Here is an 18,907-nt window from a genome sequence, read left to right on the forward strand (position 1 = left end):
ACAACCTTAAAGAATCCGTATTATTAAATGAAAAATTCCCGTTTTTGTGAGTTTTTAAGCAGATTTATTTATTATATCTATTTTAACAAAAAAAAAAAATTTAATTAATTAAAATTATAATTAAGAATATTATGTATTTAGAACCAATGATTAATGGTTACATATAAAACATAGGTATTTTTAAGAATTAATTTTACTAAATATGAATAATGATTAACATATATTTCTTAATTCATACTTTTTTATACTATTACACTTAAATATTAATTATTATCTGTTGTATCTATTTACATTTACACTAAAAAAATTTATTTAAATTCAATACATCGATATAAAAAAATGTTAACTCTAGTTTGACGATATGCAGAGTTTTATTACCATATGAGGACAAGTATTAAATAGTTTAATCAATAGTGTTGAAAATGCGATCTTTAGGTATCATGAAAAATTCAAAAAACCGAAATTCGGGGAATACATTATTAAAAAACTATGAAACAAGGATGCATAAAAAAATCATTATAAAAATACACATACAATATAACATTGTCTGAGAACATCACTAAATCTCGTGTTTTCTCTGCGTGCGTGTGAGTAATGACGATTAATCGTCTGAAAAAATGCCATCACAATAAAAGACAAGAGCGAAAAAAAACAGACCCGTATAGCCCTCCCGCTGACATTTGTGGTACACGTGTGCGGCAGTGGCGACGACGATCTCTCCGGTGGTCGCGCGAGCATTATTAAGGAAGGCAAAAAATTCGTCTCTTTCTTGCGTTCCAACCAAATATCTTTTCCTGGTGGATTGAAAGCGCTTGTTGCACAACAGTGTACACAGTATAATATGTGACTGCTCTGCGTGTGTCTCGAGAGTTATAATAATAATAATACATCATATCGTATTTTTTATTACGAACGGCTGTTGCAGCTGATGAACATTTGCAAGCGTGTGACTACAGTATACGTCCTATATTATTATCATATGAGCTATGATTTTTAGTAATTAAAATAATTAGTCAAACGAGTCAGAGATGGTATCGCATTGATGGGATGAGCTCTACAAAAACCACAACAAATAAAACCACCGTAATAATATTATAAATAATACAAAATACTACTTTTGAACTATAAGTACTACTATTAACACTACTTCTATAATAAATAATATACATTCAATAATAAATGTATAGTAACGTCATATTATTATCTTAAATCTTAATCGTTTAAGGAAACTCGAGTTCCAATTAATTATATCAAAAAAAGTTTATATTGAAGTTTTAGAGAGTTTTTGAGGGACTAGATTCCTCAATTAATACAAATGCGAATGTTGTATTTTTATTACATAGTTGTTTGATTAATAGTTTTGATACTAGATGATGTGCAAAAATTAATGTAAGGAAACTTTATAAAATTAGCTCTATAGAAACATATAGTACATATTATACCGATTTCGTTTTTGTTGCCACTGCAAATTTTACATTTTCATTAATTATTTTTTCCCGTCAATAATTTTTCTCCGCTGACTCCGACTGACATCAATCGTTTAAGGGAGAGGATATACATTTCGAATTACAGTTATTTCGATACTGAAAATAGTTGACAAACTTTTATTATTAAATTATAATTATTATCATTATCATCAGAATATTAAAATATGCACTTCGTATGTTACGTATTTATGTATTGGAGTGTATTACATGCAGTTTGGTTGTGCACATGTGCGTTATTCGATAACCGACGAACGTCCCTGCAAGGTGTTTCCGTGTATACGGCTTCTTCGAGACGCATTCAATGTAATAACTGAAATTCGATCGCGATTGTCCGACTACTTAACATAAAAATAATATTATTTTAATTTTTTATTCATTATTCCAAATAACCACTTTAGCTTTATTTTTATACGATTGTTTCTTTAGTTTTCAAGAAATTTTTTGAACACCAGAGTTTATTATATTAATGTACTTAATAATATAATACCTATAGTTTTGGAGATGCATGTGACACGTATAAAAATATAATTAAACAAGTATATTTTATGTTGAAAAATATAAAAAATAATGTTCGAAAAACTTCACGAAGGAATTTATATATAAATTAAATATTATAATATTTGTTCGTGTTTTTTATTTACAAGTAATAATTATACAATCAGATATAACTCATTCTCACATAAAAAAAAACCATAATAATTGTCTCACGTTAGTAAAAATACAATATAGGTACATTATAATATATAACATTGTATATTGTATAAATAATTACATTTTTATGCATGTGAAAATAAAATATACCTATTATAATAAACACGAGCGGTCACATAATGCTTGTGCCAGTCGATTATTTTTATGTTTAATATTGATTTTTGTTATTGTATAGACCGTGTAGACATTTAGACCATTTAGTACTTAAATAATATTATAATCAAGTTTAACAGTTTTTAGTATTTTTAACTCACCTGAACTTAAAATGAAAAAATGAACGTTTTATAAACAAAGTAACTATCCAATTTTCATCCATGTAATTAATATATTTCAAAACGAAATGACCTTTAAATTAATTTCTATTTAAATTTAAATATACATTTTAACTTAATAAGCAGATGATGGCTATAAACTATGTATGACTACATATGATATGGCTATATATTATTATACAACGTACATAGTTATAGGTTAAGGTTAATATGCAAATGTATAGGTATATGTTATTCTATCATAATCATAGAATGAAATCTGAATGTTTTTATAGAAATAATAATAATAAAGTATGTATAACTTGATGTAAACATTATATTATTAATATATAAAATAATTTAATAAAATGTACGCATTTATCACTAATAATTATCAATGACTATATTTCAACAACCTAACTTATACAATTCCTAAAAACTACAATCTATAATGGTATTATAAACATTTACAAAATCCTATAGATTTTACTTATGTTTTGTTTCGTAGTTTTAAATGAATTGTCTTATCACTTCCTAAACTATAACGCGTTAAACGTAAAAACACTTAAAACAAAATTGAGATCTGTTTTGGATTTATTTTTCTTGTCCATCCTTGAAACCCTATTGATAATATTAGAAAATCGTAATCTTGATATTTAGACGATCTAATTTAACTGCAATCGAGTATTATAGTTTACAATAATTTGTGACACAATGAGATATTCAACGGACTGTAACTCATAAGTTTATTAATTAAAATATTACGAGTATATCATAATAACGAATAAAACTATTTTGATGCTTGTTTTTTATTATGTTTTATTTGTTTATTTCTGAGAGTTAACATAACTCATGTTAACCTAATTCTCGAAGAAACATTTTTTTTATATAATATAATATAAATTTCCACAGCAATATTGTTGCATACCATCGAAAAATATTAAATGTTTTTTTTCAAGTACCACTAAAATAGAAAATTATGCATAGCAATATACACTCGGCGTACGATGAAGGCGTTTTCCTTTTAATCCCAAGTCACTACAAATACGCATTTATATAGTATGTAGTTTAAACATAAAATAAAAATCAAATATACTTCTATATAATAAGAATGAGGTAGTTAAGGGGGTATACAATGTAGGAATATATATTTATTGTTAATATATAAACCGTATTCCTCGAAAACTCCATCAAAGGCTTACGTGTATATACATACAATGTGTATATACCTCATAGTAATTCGGCTTTCAGAACGTCACGACGTCGCTTCATCGTCGAAAAATCCATTAAAAATGTGAACTGCGCCTATACCTACTCAAAACGCCATTTTTTCCGCCTCTCTCGTATCCTTTATTACGTAGCTCATAGGTACTTATTTCTTACGATAATGTCGAATTCATGGAGTTTTTTTTTACGTGGTTAATATACATATACAGTATACACTATACACCATACACGTTTAGTCTGCAATACCGTTATATATACATTTTACGTATACGTCGTTTGACGTATACACATTATATATGCGAGTATGCGACTCGAAGACGGATGAAGTGGCTTTTTGTATTTTACGTGCATTTAGATAATAATATCATAGGTGAAATACGACCGCACCGACGAGACGTCATATTTTTATCATAATATTAGAACATTATCGACGACGTTAGCCAACGCGATTCGATTGAGAAGTGTCATGTGGCTCGACCTTATTGGCCGCGAGACTATACTGCATACCTAATCGAAAAACAAAAAAAGAACGTTACGCCCATGGTGATATACTGATATTATTATTTGATAAAAAAAAATGATTTATCTATGTTATGACGATGATATAATGCAAATAGTTTAGTACCTAAAGTAACGACTGCAATATAATAAATGTATCAAATAGACTTTATTATGAAAATTTTAAATGATATGAAATTAATATACGAACACGTACGCTTGTCTTCAAATGGGTTAAAACGAAATCGGTTACTGATAAACAATTCGTATAGACTACAAATAAATAACGTCATCAAATAAATTAATTTCATTCACCGAGAATACATTTGGAACTTATTTTTACACCATATAATATTATAAATGAGACTATATATGTATAATGTATATTGTACAAAATTTTAGATGAAATAGATACTTGACTATTATAAATAGCAAATAATAAGTAGATACTAAACAAGTACCAATAATATATAAATCTTACATAAATATTGTATAGTATATATACCTGCTATAGCTATACATATTACTTAATAAAATTAGTTTATAAATTGTATTAAATCAAATTAAATTATACTATGCACAATACACTTTAATTTAACATTAAGAAATTCAAACACACTAAACAAATTTATACCTATCGAATCAAATTTTTTTCTATATGAGTTTTAATTTTCAAAACAATTATGCATATTATGCGCAAAAAGTCCCGAGCTCTAATATAATATATACACACTTCTTAGAGTTTTCTTTTTTTTATTAAATGTCTGCATATGTGTATTTCTGGATAACTTACATTTCTTGGTAGTAAGAAAATATTAAAAATCACGTTTAAATATAATATACATAAACAATATTTACACGTATATACTTATATAATATATCATATAATTATAATATTATAATATCACCAAGCATGTGTATAATAGATATAATATATATAACTGTTATCGCTATATTCAAGTCGATTGTACTTATATACCTATTATTTAAAAATAAAACAATATAATAAAATAATGTAATTATATTATTACCATGTATAAGAAACGTCAAGTGTATGCCTTTAGACAAAATTCTATACCCGCCGAAGGTGCAATTAAATATAGTTAGGATAGTTAAGCATGCAAGTATACAATAGACGATAAAAGTATAATAATAATGTAATATATTTACATAATACAGTAGGTAAACGCTATGTAGTTCTATATTATATATATATATATAAGGGCTTCATATAATATCACGTCAATATTCAATGGTTCGAAAGCTTATATAAGGTAACTATACTTATCAAACATGTGTATTATAAATAATGTAATTTGTCTTTTTAAATATATAAGTCATATAAATATAATAAATATATATAATCCTTTCGTCGATTTTTTAAGCAAAACCAATCGTACAGTAACACGAATCTTATAGGATATAATGTATTATTCAAATTTTTGAATCGAACTACAGTATACATAATTATCGTGATGTGAAATTATTAAAATATAAGGTACTAGGCAAATAAACTATGTATAAATATATAATATATTATAGTAAGATGCATAAAAAGTAGAAAGTACGCAACAATTCGTACTACTTATTATTGACATAATAGATTCTGCGAGAATATTAAAAAACCGTATAACAAATTTATTGTAAATTAGTATAGATAAATACAAATTGAATTTCAATTTTACTATAATAGCATTATATCATATATTATAATATACCTAGTACTATATGTATCTATGTAATACATAATAATATACTGTTTATCTATTTATTATCCTAACTTTTTAATCAGCCCTCGTATACAAACTTATATGGCTATAATATATACAAGTGAAATCTAACGATTAAACATTTATTATTTTTGACTAATAACATAATTCCCTACGAATTTTCTAAAAAAAAATTCTAAGAACTAAAGAACTATGACTTGGTAAATTATGGTATCATTATATTGTTTAAAATATGGTTTATAATTTACTCATTTATTGTAAGTCCACTTTATTCCAAATATCTTTACCCGAGTCTATAAAATAAAGTGTTAAATTATCTTTATTAATAAATTTATAGTAATACAGCTAGGTCGATCTATTATTTTCTATGCACTCTTTGAAATTCCAGTTCTCAAAGTAAAAAAATACAATTTATCTTCTAAAAACAATGCAACTTTATGTTTCTGAATCTAATATCATGTTTGTGACATCGATAGTTAACGTATGAATGTATATTATATTTCATTGTATTATACATTAGTGTGGTCCTTAAATGGTTGATTTGAAGAAAAATGTAAATTTCTCACGTTAACCCCCCTAGATTGGTTCAGTAACACATAAAAATGAAATATTAAAGATAAAATATTTATAGAAGTTTCAAGACAATCGGAAAAATTAAGCCATGCCACAAAAGCTCTAAAATTATTTATTTTTAAATTTCACAAATTATTTTATATTTTTAAACCTGACGAATAAAATATTAATTTTATCCAAAGTTATGACAATATTTATATAAAAAACAATTTTCTAAATTTTATGTTCTTTATGAAATATAAGGATTAAACTATTATACATGATACGAGTATAAACGGTGTTTGTATATAAATTAAAAACTGACAATAAGTATAGTATGTGATGTCGATCATGTTATGCTTAGGTACATCGTATATACCTAATATGTAAGTTAGACTACACGAACAATAGTGTGTACTGCAGCGAGTGAGCAGTTTCATTACAGTGACGGAAGTGATTGTTGCGTTGGTCAATATAAGTGACGCGCACGATGTAATAATAATAATAATCGCGGGGCGGTAGTCGCGGAATGTGATTGTGGCAGTGGGGTAAAAACAAGGACCAAGGTCAGCAGACGGTCCTGAGGGTTTAATGAACTTGAGTCTAACGAGAGCGGGTGCAACGGTGCATATTATATACATATATATTAATAGGATGACGGCGGCGCTGATGATGAGGATATGAGCGGCGGGGCGCCGAAAATTATGTCAAGGGTGCGGTTTAATTTCCATGCAACGGCGGTGAGTGGTTTCTTTTGCTCTCTCACTCTCTCTCTCTTTATTTTCTCTCTCTCTCTCTATTTTTCATTATAATTTCCCATCAAAGTTATTTATAGCAATAGCATGCAGATATATCTATATACTTATCCAACAAACTACTGGTGGTTTTATACATATATTATATTATTATAATATGATATTGTTGTTACAGTTTTTCTTTTTGCACGGCCAAAAGAAAAAATCCATAAAAATGTATAATCGTCTCCGGCTCCAGTGACGTCAGTTTAATTTCGCTACCACGTATTGTATATATATATATTATAAAATATTATGATTTCGGGGTTGCGGCGGCCATCTTGTGTGACGTCGGCGGGACGCTTTCGTGGGCGGGACACGCCGGCCGCCCGGCCATCATGTGGTGGCGGTGAGTATAATATTATCATATACATATATATTATAGTCCCTAGGGACTTTTACAAACCCTCCGCCACCGTGTGCATGTGACGACCGCCGTTGTCGCAGCGATATGTGTATAGTCTATGCGCGCGCATGTGTTTGCGTGTGCATTTTCACCCTCACCGTATATCGTAGCACGGCACACCGCAAAAGTCATTCCCCGAAAATCGAATTTCTCATATATATATGATATGAGGACATTTGCTAACCCTGCAATCAACTCAAACTTACATAATATATAATATGTACATAATACATATAAATATATATATTTGTTATATGTTAATAAGTAAACTAGCGATGCCGACGCCATGACTCCACTCTTGTATATATAGATTATAGAATAAATACAACGCCCGTGTACAATAATTTAACTTATGTCTACAAATAATATACGAGTATTATATAAATATCATATGTTGTGAAATTATACTACAGATTATTTTTATGAAAAAATAGATTATGGTTTAATTACAATGATTCAACAAATGATGTGCCTTTAATATTTATAGGAAATAATCTTCTTCTTCTATAGTTTTAAACTTTTAAATGTTTAAGGATTGGTTTGCAGCAATTTACATATCTCTCTGTCGCTTGCTATTTTTGGTGAGAGTTACAATAGTTACATACGTAAGAATGTACCAAGAGGTCTTCTATATAATCTAGTTCATATATTATAATCTGGTCTTCTTCTATAGTTTACCCACAAACATTCCTACCAAAATTAGTTTAGGCCTCAGCAATTATCTGAGAGTATGGTCCTATCCACTTATTCCTCCTTTTTTTTTTATACTTTTCCACAATTGATCTTCTCTCCAAAATCTTATTTAAAACTTCTTTATTACTGTAGTAATCCTATTAGTTCAGAAAATCGTATGCATCTTTTTGTAGCAACATTTCAAATGCCACATTTTTTTTCTTTTCTTCTTTTGCAATTCTCCATGGTTCACATGTACTAGTAACATAATACTTCAGATGTGCATTTCTTCTGGTCTTAAGATTATAATATTTTTCAAAGTAAAAAATAATAATGTTACTACCTATCTAAATATTTACTAACTATTACTAACAGTAATAGCTATTAATTTATTATAATTATGGATTTTGAATTAAGATCTATAATAAATCCAATTTCTTTGCATAATTAATAAACTTGCTATCATAGTATCATTGTACCTACTACCTATTGCCTTCAATAATTCACTTTATATATTTTTAATTAAATATTAGTCGATTGAAATAATATGTTATTTTAAATTATTGTGTTAATCTTTCAAATGTCATTTGCTTCGAGCAAAAAAAGTGGTTCTGCTGTCATTTATTATGTATATTATAATATTATTAAATAATTAATTTACTAAAATCGACCCATTAAAATAATAGTACCAAGATTTTATGTAAGTTATTTAATCAATTCATCAAAAAGCTATTATTTAGATTTTCTTTAAAAATCTAAGTAACTTAACAGATTGTAATATAATATTAACGTTAACATCATACACTCGAACCACACAAGTGCATTTGATATAATATGATATTTAAAGTAGCTTAATATGGTCTCATAAACGATATAAGCGGTTATAAACATAAATACGTAATTTACATTTTTAACTATAATAATCCTCGGGAATTTATATCGTTTATTCTTGAAATTATGCTACAAGAAATACTGACTTTTTAATTAGCTTCTTTTTGCAGTTTAAACTCTTTTGGAGGTTATTATAAACATGTCTGCAGGTATTCAACTAAAAATCAATTGCTCGACTTAAACCCAATCGATATTTATCCTTGCCCCCCCCCCCGTCAATCTTATGTCAAACCCTATTCCCTAAGCACAACACACGATATTATATAAAGAAATAATATGTACAATAAATCTTATAATATTATATTACCTACATTATATTCGACTGAAACAATATTACAAGATTTACAGTTTTTACAATGATATTTATAATTTAAATCTGCGTTCCTGTACATATAATAATAAAATATGCGTTATTAGTTCACACGCAGTAATAATAACAATGTACACATAATATCTCCTGACCAGCTGATTGCACCGCGCCAACCACCCGTCGTCGACAGCCACTATAGCATCATTGTATTTCATTTTCGTATACAACAATATTATAATATAAACACCGCTCATTAACTACAAGCAAACGTCCGCATCGTATAATACGTGCAGAGGGCATACGCGCATAATATATACATTAACATAGGGGCACTGTTTTTTTAAAAAAAATTAATGATTCATTAACGTACCCGTTTCAAGGGTCCCACTATACCGTTGCCGTCTTCCGTTATTGATGTACATAACATAATAAATTGTACTCGCGTATTCTATCCGTTGTTTTCTAATTTCTTATACACGTGCCAAATTGTATTTAATAAAATCTATATCATTATTATATAATTTATAGATAATAGATTCTAAGAGTTAGCAATGATTATAGTATGGTGTATAGGTGTAAGGTGTATAAACCTACAGTATTATTATTACTTTTGTATAACATACCGAAACTCGAAATTGAATTTATAACATTAAAATAATAACGCTCAGATATTCACAAGTGAACATTTTATTTTTCGTTACATTATATTTAAGTGTTTTGAAACAAAAACTTGGTATGTATTCATATATAAAGCCTCAACTAAAAATCGTGTATTATCCATAAGATAATTCTAAACATCGCGTTCTAGAATATATAAATTATAATATCACATTTATAAAACAAATTATATTATCTTCACTTGTGAACCATTTTAGAACGGGTTTTCAACCAATTCTATTGTTCTGAAACTCTATACATCAACACTATAATGTAATTATAGATACAATTTATTCATTTATTTATTAGTTTATCTATTATTTGTTTTGAAAAAAAAAATAATAATTATGTTTAATTGTTGTTATTTAATTTTTGGATAAACTAAAAAGCTACATTTTAAGAATATTTTTCAACCATTTGAAGATTTTAAAAACTAAATAAATCTCATTCCTATGAAACTAAACCTAAACTAGTGGTGTTTCAATCGACTTCTCGATAATTTAAAAACGAATAAGCATCTCCACCTCCGGTATATTTCTGTATCGTACTTGTATACATTTTATAAATTATTATTGAAATGTTTAAATAAATGCTCTTTTTTATTGTAGAAATACGTTGTACGTCAACCTATTTTATTAATATTCTGTTCGTGTATACACACATTATTAGGTAAGTCAAGAGTTAAAAACAAAAACGAAATTCCAATCTATATCAAGTTAAATAAATTAAAAACGGAAAGACTTGTTGCGATATGAATAAATTAAAAATAATTAGGCACCTATTCCTAAATTAATGTGGTATAGTTTTATTCATTATTTTAATATTGTAATCTACACTGTATAAACAATTAAATTAGTTAATTTCATTCCGACACGCAAGGTACCTCGTGCGTAAGTAACGACAATGAAATGGACATACTTCTAATCCACCGAAATATTCTTGTATAAGGTGTATTATAATATAACATAATAATAAGTAAATATTTAAACAGATTATTAAAAACAATTGATAATTAAATGCAAGAAACAATTTTTTCACCAATAATTTTTATTATTTAAAAAGTATTTACATTTTTAAATGTTTGAAGTCATCTGCTAGATTTCAATATACCATGGATATAGACTAAATTATGAGAGGGCATGTGAGGGTCATTATTTCTTCCCCCAACATGTAAATTATCCCTTCCGATTGGCTTTCAGTTAAACAGTTAAATTCTAGTTCAGAGCCAGTACAAACTTTTCACATTGTTTGTAGTAGGTAGAATTTCCATTTCTGTTGCCAACAAAATGATTTAACCTACAAAAGCTAATAATATTGTAGTAGATTAAGTATACACAATTATTACAGTAATTGTGTATGAGATAAAAACTCTTCTAAAAATTAAATTTAAAGTCAATTTATGTATTTTTTTGTTTAGTAAAGCGAAATAGTTAAACTTTTAAACATAAGTATAAATAAATGTACTAAAATATAAAATGAAGTATTCGTTTCCAATGTATGTAAAAATGTAAAATATAGTTTCTCAGGATGAAATAAAATATTTATAATAATATAATATAATACAAAATTAATAATTTTCCCAACATATTACCATTATGTTTCTTCTTTCTAACAATAAACAAAGATTAAATGAGTTAAGAGTTTGTCAATTCATATAAAATTTGGTGAGGCTAAAAAAAAAATGTTTTCTTTCAATTGATAGCCACCCAGTATGTCCAATAAACCACCAACAGTTAATCATATGGAAAACGTCTTTGCAGGCGATAATAATAACTAATGATGTTTCAGATTGTTGGCTCAGATTTAGTGAATATTATTTTAATAAAAAAAACCATAATTGAATAATATGGCGTACGCATTTCAAATTTGTGATAACGATCACACTTATGTATACAAATCTATAAATACTTATTTTTAATAATAAAATACACACAAACTTCGACCAGCTCTTTCATTAAAAACAAACCATTTAAACATATACATTATACATAGTACATACACACGCACACACATATATACAATATAAACAAATTCTTAGCATACCTGCAATATATTTTGAAATGCACGGCGTGTAGGCGTCAGATACAATCCCGTACAACACACGCTTCACGTAATATCGTATATAGGTGAATGCGCTTTTATATACAGAGTGATACAAACTATGTTACTCACATTGTCATGATTATTATAAATAGATACCCTGTATAAATTTACACCATAATATATAAATATATATATATTATATATGATAGTTATAAACTCAAAATACTTACTTATATTTAACATGAATTAGCGAATATATAGCAATCAATATAAGATATTTTTACTTTAATTTACAATATTATGATCGTTATAGAATATTATAATATTATTATCCGAGACGCGAATTGAAACTGAATCTCGCAGTGCTCCGTGTAGACGACTGTAGCCTGTAACTACCTTAATAATATAGACATTGTATAAAAATATATTATAATTTATAATATACCTATACATACGAAATGACGACGACGCCGCGGTCTTTTGACCCTTCGACATGCAAATATATGCACGTCCCTGCAGCCGGCGGCAATAATAATAATAATAATAATGAACGCTTGTTTCTCACGTACGTCGTAGATATATTTATATCATATAGGTACCTATGCAGTCTACCGATATTATTGTAATGCACGTGAGTAACGCGTATCCCCCGCGACGATTATACGACGACCGACAACGAGTAATATTTCTCAGTCGCAGCGCGCACTAATACAGCATTGTGTTTATGCATGCACATAAAGAGAGTGGCATAATAAGAATACATAATATTATTAGGACGAAAGGTGTATATGTTAGCCCAAAGCCTTTCTATTCCGACTCTCGCTATACCCGTAGTTAAAAAATGCACAATGTGCCGTGAAAAAAAAAATAATAATATAAAGGTCGACGTGACGGCGCATCCCGATTTCAGAAAAAATTAAACATAATGATATAAAATAATATACGCACATACTTAATATATAATTTATAACTTAGAAGTAAGTATTTTATACATTTCATGAAAAAGACTTTTGCAGCATTTTTGTTATCGTCATAACTCATGAGCGTTATTTTTTATGACAATACCGATGATAGCGTATATATATTTATAGCAATATGATAATATAAGGACAGTCCGCGTACGAGGAGACGAGAACGCGTGACCCTTTTTGTATTCATATATTATAATATATATGTATATGAACGAGCGTGCGGAGTAGCTGCTGCGTGGTGCCGGCTCTCGCCCCCCGTCGAAAGGGGATGAAAAGTTGTGCACTATATGGAAGTTATGGAGGTGGGAAGGGGTGACGTATAGTGAGTGAGTTTAAGAGAGAGAGAGAGCGAGAGACCTCAGATAACCTTAGATGCACAATGACTCGCAAAAAACGCGTGCTCCTTAAAGAACCCTTACTTATTTTTATTTATACACATATTTGTATATATATTTATACTCACAGAAGGCAGAACACCCCACACGGTTACGAACGAAATCAATGAAAAACTTAGTGCATATATGTATAATGTATATTATACCTACCTACTATATAGTGTTATGTATAGTCACATAAGTATTTACAAAACGTTTCAAAATCTTGAACGACACAAAATGGTGCAGAGAAATTATAAAAAATTGTGTACGTCATTAATTCTCAGTTTTCACAAAATACATTTTAAAAACTAATCTCAAATTCGATATTTAAAAAATACTGTATAATGTACGAATTTAAAAAGAATAAATATTTATGGGCATCTAAATTCACAACGCGGTGTTATTAGTTGATAAACGCGAACGTAAAGCAATGAATAGAATGTATAAGTCAAAATCGTCATCTTCAATAGGAAATCGTTTTATGTACAAAGAGATCAAGATTCTATATTACGATCGTATACGATGTAGAATACACTGAGGGGATTGCATATTATTGGATTTTATATTTAACACAATTCCTGCCATTTTCGTAACACAAATTTCCGATCGTATCCCGGTGCTTACCATGATGTTTTATGACATTTTATAATAATTAAATTAACTATTATATATAAACATATTAAACGCGTTTAATTTTTACTTTTTACATCGCACATTAAATAAATCAAATTTGAAATTACATTAATTCGTTCAGAGAAATATCGACACTGTTAGCACGCAAAAGATATTAATATAATATATTACCTATAACTAATCGTTGGCATATCAAATCGAATATTACATCATGATGATGACACACTAAAGTCTCATGCAGCTGCTATTCGAAAATATATCTGATAGGTATTATTGCTTATGTATGGATACAAACAACGACGGCCGTTATTCCGGATTTTACAAATTACATTTTAAAACATAATGCATCATTAATACTCAAATATTTACAAACACGCTCGAACTTGATACTTACCTACTTACCTAGGTGTATTGTATAAATTATTATAATATAGTAGTTTTTTATTCAAGTGAAAATGTGCGTAGACATTTAAATACTATGATTATTTTTATAATTTTTTTCATACTATGAATTAAAATATCACTGGTCGTGTTATGAAAATGCATTAAACAGTAAAATATTAAATATTAAACAGCGTAAAACATTCTCCGTAACGAATTTTCATATTATTATCAGCCATGTAAATATTTAATGTATGCTGTTTAAAATGTTTAAATAGAATTAATACAACATTATAATATACAGGCGTAGTTTGATATTGATTTAAATGACAAGTAATTTTTAGTAACTACAAGAGTAGAAGTCTGACTATGATATTTAAAACGTTTTGTAATTTATACAAATAATGAATAACGCACAAATCGGCAATCGCCGCAATAATTTCAAACCAACGAATATATTATATATATTTATCACTAATACAACTACGCAAAACTATGTGTGTACATGGTGGGATTAATGTGCATTTATTTCTATATGTATTACACGTATATAATATAGTCGGTTAAATTCGAAAATCGACCACAGCAGTTGCACACTTTTCTTATCAGAATAATAAAAGAGGAAATCCTATTTTTCTGGACGAATGGGTATTCATCGAATAATTGTAGGCATACCCACAGGTAAGAACATAATGCAAATCTCGGCACTCACCGCAACCGTGAGAAGGTATAGTATTTCGTCAAACCTTTTACGAAAAATCCAATTACATATTCAAAACGTAATTATATTCTTGTTGAACTGTTGTGAACTAGCAGTAGGTACCTACCTAAAATCTATAATATGCACACATGAACACACTCGCATGCGCTCGTTACGACAAAATAATTGCGAATAACAACGTCCTACAGAGTATAGTAAATAGTTACCCTATATTATTTTAATATATTGGATACGTATATTTACGTATATTTTAGAATGATCAATAATCATAAAAACATTTAGCGAAAATTTCAAGTATTTATGATTATTTTTTAATTAAGTTACAACAAAATATCAATAATCATTGAGAAATAGTTATTTTAAGGGTAAATAAATCAAATGGTGTAAAGATTTTAACTCTCATAAAAGATTAATGTGACTTTCCGGTAATTTTGTTTTTAATAAATGTAAAAAAATTCTAGAGGAACTTTATAATAACATTTTAACAAAACCAATTTTAAATTATTAGAAAAATGTATTTTAAAAAATGGATATTTTGAAAATGTCAATAGTTGAATTTATATAAAAAAAAAATGTGTGAATCCTTAATTCTGTATAGACCTACTATATAGGTACTATTGATGACCTCTTATCCTGGTTTCGGTGTATAATATATCGTCGAACCTATTATATTGTAATATGACAAGAGCAATTGTGTAATATAAAGGTAATTCTTAATTATCTACGAAATTAGGTTGTGCGGCAACCGCGGATAATACAAAATAAAACGAAATAAACCAAAAAATAACACAAAAATGATTTTAACATTAAATTATTATATTATTCTTCTTCTTAGTTCTTATTGTTATTACATTACAATTATTTAAATATATCTAATTTACTTCCAAAAACCACCTCCAAAGTTGAAAATTGAAGCATTTTTTCTAACCTATAACGTATAGTGACGACAGACAAAAAAACACCCGAAACATCATTGTTAAAGCAATGATTCTGAGTGAAGCAATAAATCTAAAATAACATGAATTCTATTAATAATATGGAAAAAATTCATTTTCAATATTATGTTATTCCATTGATTTTATAATACAGAGTCTATATTATAAAACCAATGGTTATTCTCATTTAGACTTTATATTTTACAGTCCGATACCTCAAACTCACAAATACCTCATTACTCATCACAAAATGTTGATTTTTTTTAAATTTAATTTATTAGACATTTTATACTACTGTTACTACTATTATATAGATTTAAACTTCGTGTACTCACACTCGTATATTATATTATATTATACTATCGATAAAATATATTTCCGGGACTTGTACAGTACCCTTTATACACAACCGTTTACGTTTTGTCAGAGATCAATAACCTTATATTATATTATATATTTGAAGAAGAAAATGTTTAATTTCATTCTTCATAGTTCGTGCATAAAATAATTATATTACTCAAAATTCATACAATATCGTCTACGTGTCTACCATAATATTATATAGTTATATAAATATAATATTATATACGCGTATAATATGTATCATTTTCATACACGTGTAACGTATTTCGATTTAATTTCAAGATAAATAGTATATTATGTATGAACTACAGATTGTTACTATATGGTGAATGCCATTGTAACATTATACAGGTTAATCAATTTGATTTCAACGATTTAAATTAATTAATAATAATAGTTAGCGTAAAATATATTATATTGTAATCAAAAACAAATACACATCATATAACAAGCAGTAAGCCATATTTATTGTCGGACAATACTCACTTTGACAGTACTTTAACAACCAATAGCAAAATAACATTTTGAACAATTTAAGAACATTAAATAATATCATCAAGATTTGGTTTTTGGCAGATATATCAAGTATACCTACTTATTATAGGTTTTGGGCGGAACAAATAGTGAATGTGTAAAAAAAACGATCAACACCCTTAACTAAAATATTTTTAAAATATTATATACATTATATTGATAATTGACGGCAAACACGACCAATTGGCACTCGAGATGAATTCGAAAATCAAAATTATTTTGTATGTGGTCTTCCACACACTTATACTATTTTTAAAGTAGTTATGATTATTATTATTAAATGTGTCGAGTAAAACAAAAAACATGTACCTATGTAAGCCGTACACATGATATACAATATCCCGCCCAGTTGTTCACTTAATAACTATCATAAAATGATAAAAATTTTATATTATTATATTAAATTTTAATCCGCTATTAATTTTTTGTAGGACTACATGTTCGATTTTTTAAAAATTTTTGCCACGTACGTTATTAAAAAAAATATGATCTCGCGCAATATTTATAAAATATACAGCAAAACAAAATCACGTGACGTATGATGTATCTATAATATTATATATTATGTATATTAGATGGATGTGAGGAAGCACACCACACCGGTTGAAACCAGTTTACGACTCGAAGTACGTAATTCTCTCTCGTCTTTGGGCGACCTGAGGAGGGATAACATAAACGCGATAAAATATAATATTACCTATAAATATACATGTATATATATATATATTTTAAACATCTGAATTTATTAAGAAGATTTATTTTTTAATACGTACACGTGTATAGTATGTGAATACACCAGACATCCATATAATTTGATGTTTAAAAAACCAATGCTGTCGTGCTCGTAGACTTATCGTGTACATTTATATTACTATATTATTCATAATATATTTAGGTATGTATGATAATATTATTAGTGAAGTATTCGGTACAAAAAAAATGCCAAACATCGAGAAAAAAGACGTACAAAGAGGTTGATACCGAGTTATAACTTACAGTTAGAGAAAGACAGAGAGGAGCAGAGATAAATAATCTTAAAAGCGCGTTTATTTGTATTTATGTTCGTGTGTACCCTGTACATAGCAGCAGCAGCCACTTGGTCCAAGATCAACGACCCGCACCCGACACGCCCTATACGATTTCCCTCGGCCGCGGCAACCACTCTCGCTCTCGCGCATGTGTGTGAGTGTGTGTGAAAGCGCGGGGACAATAATCCACTTAGCTAAAACAGTAGTATGTGCTTGTGTGCATACGTCTGTGTGTTACGATGCGTGCCTTGTACGAGGAAAAAAGAAATTATATTTATAAGATGTGTATGTAATACTCGTTTTCTCGCACTATGTGTATGTTAAATTCTAGAAAAACTAACGATAGGTACCTCTACATTTATAGTCACCGAATATTGTAAGAGATTAATAAAAAATATCGACTAGTCCCAATGCTGAGTATGATACAAATGAAAGATTGACTGACCGATTTCCTATCGATTTTCTGCCGGTTTTTTTTTTTTTTTACAATAACGCGATTATTATATACCTACTACAATTATAGTACAATATGACATATTATATATTTATTTATATGGGATTTGTACGCAAACAAAAGTATGTTAAACACGTAGCCCGCGACTTATTTTTATGCGGCTCTAGTCACATTAAAAAATAAAATCAAATCAAAAAATAATAAAAACAAAAAATATACATTGAATTTGTATTTTAAATACGTTTCGAATATCGTTAATTTTTATCTCAAAATTAAAAGAA

The 18,907-nt window shown here is 27.9% G+C and overlaps 2 long non-coding RNA genes across 7 annotated transcripts in view; one reads left to right on the forward strand and one right to left on the reverse strand.

Moving 5' to 3' along the window:
• The window catches only part of LOC114128465 (uncharacterized), a 53,749-nt gene that overhangs the window by 2,840 nt on the left and 32,002 nt on the right, over window positions 1-18,907 (forward strand). The gene's annotated exons all lie outside the window — the stretch shown is intronic.
• On the reverse strand, window positions 256-14,749 carry LOC114128464 (uncharacterized). 6 transcript variants are annotated; one of them, XR_003592757.2, is made up of 5 exons: window positions 12,675-13,585; window positions 12,460-12,621; window positions 12,230-12,386; window positions 1,658-1,825; window positions 256-1,583 (listed from the first exon to the last, which is right to left on the reverse strand). It is a non-coding gene; the product is annotated as an uncharacterized LOC114128464 (long non-coding RNA). The 6 variants fall into 6 exon arrangements; XR_007603247.1 differs by lacking the exon at window positions 12,675-13,585 and adding an exon at window positions 14,605-14,749 and having other exon boundaries at window positions 256-1,825; XR_007603246.1 differs by lacking the exon at window positions 12,675-13,585 and adding an exon at window positions 14,382-14,749 and having other exon boundaries at window positions 256-1,825.

The sequence above is a fragment of the Aphis gossypii genome, chromosome 1, assembly GCF_020184175.1.
Source record: "Aphis gossypii isolate Hap1 chromosome 1, ASM2018417v2, whole genome shotgun sequence".
Classification (NCBI taxonomy): Eukaryota; Metazoa; Arthropoda; class Insecta; order Hemiptera; family Aphididae; genus Aphis; species Aphis gossypii.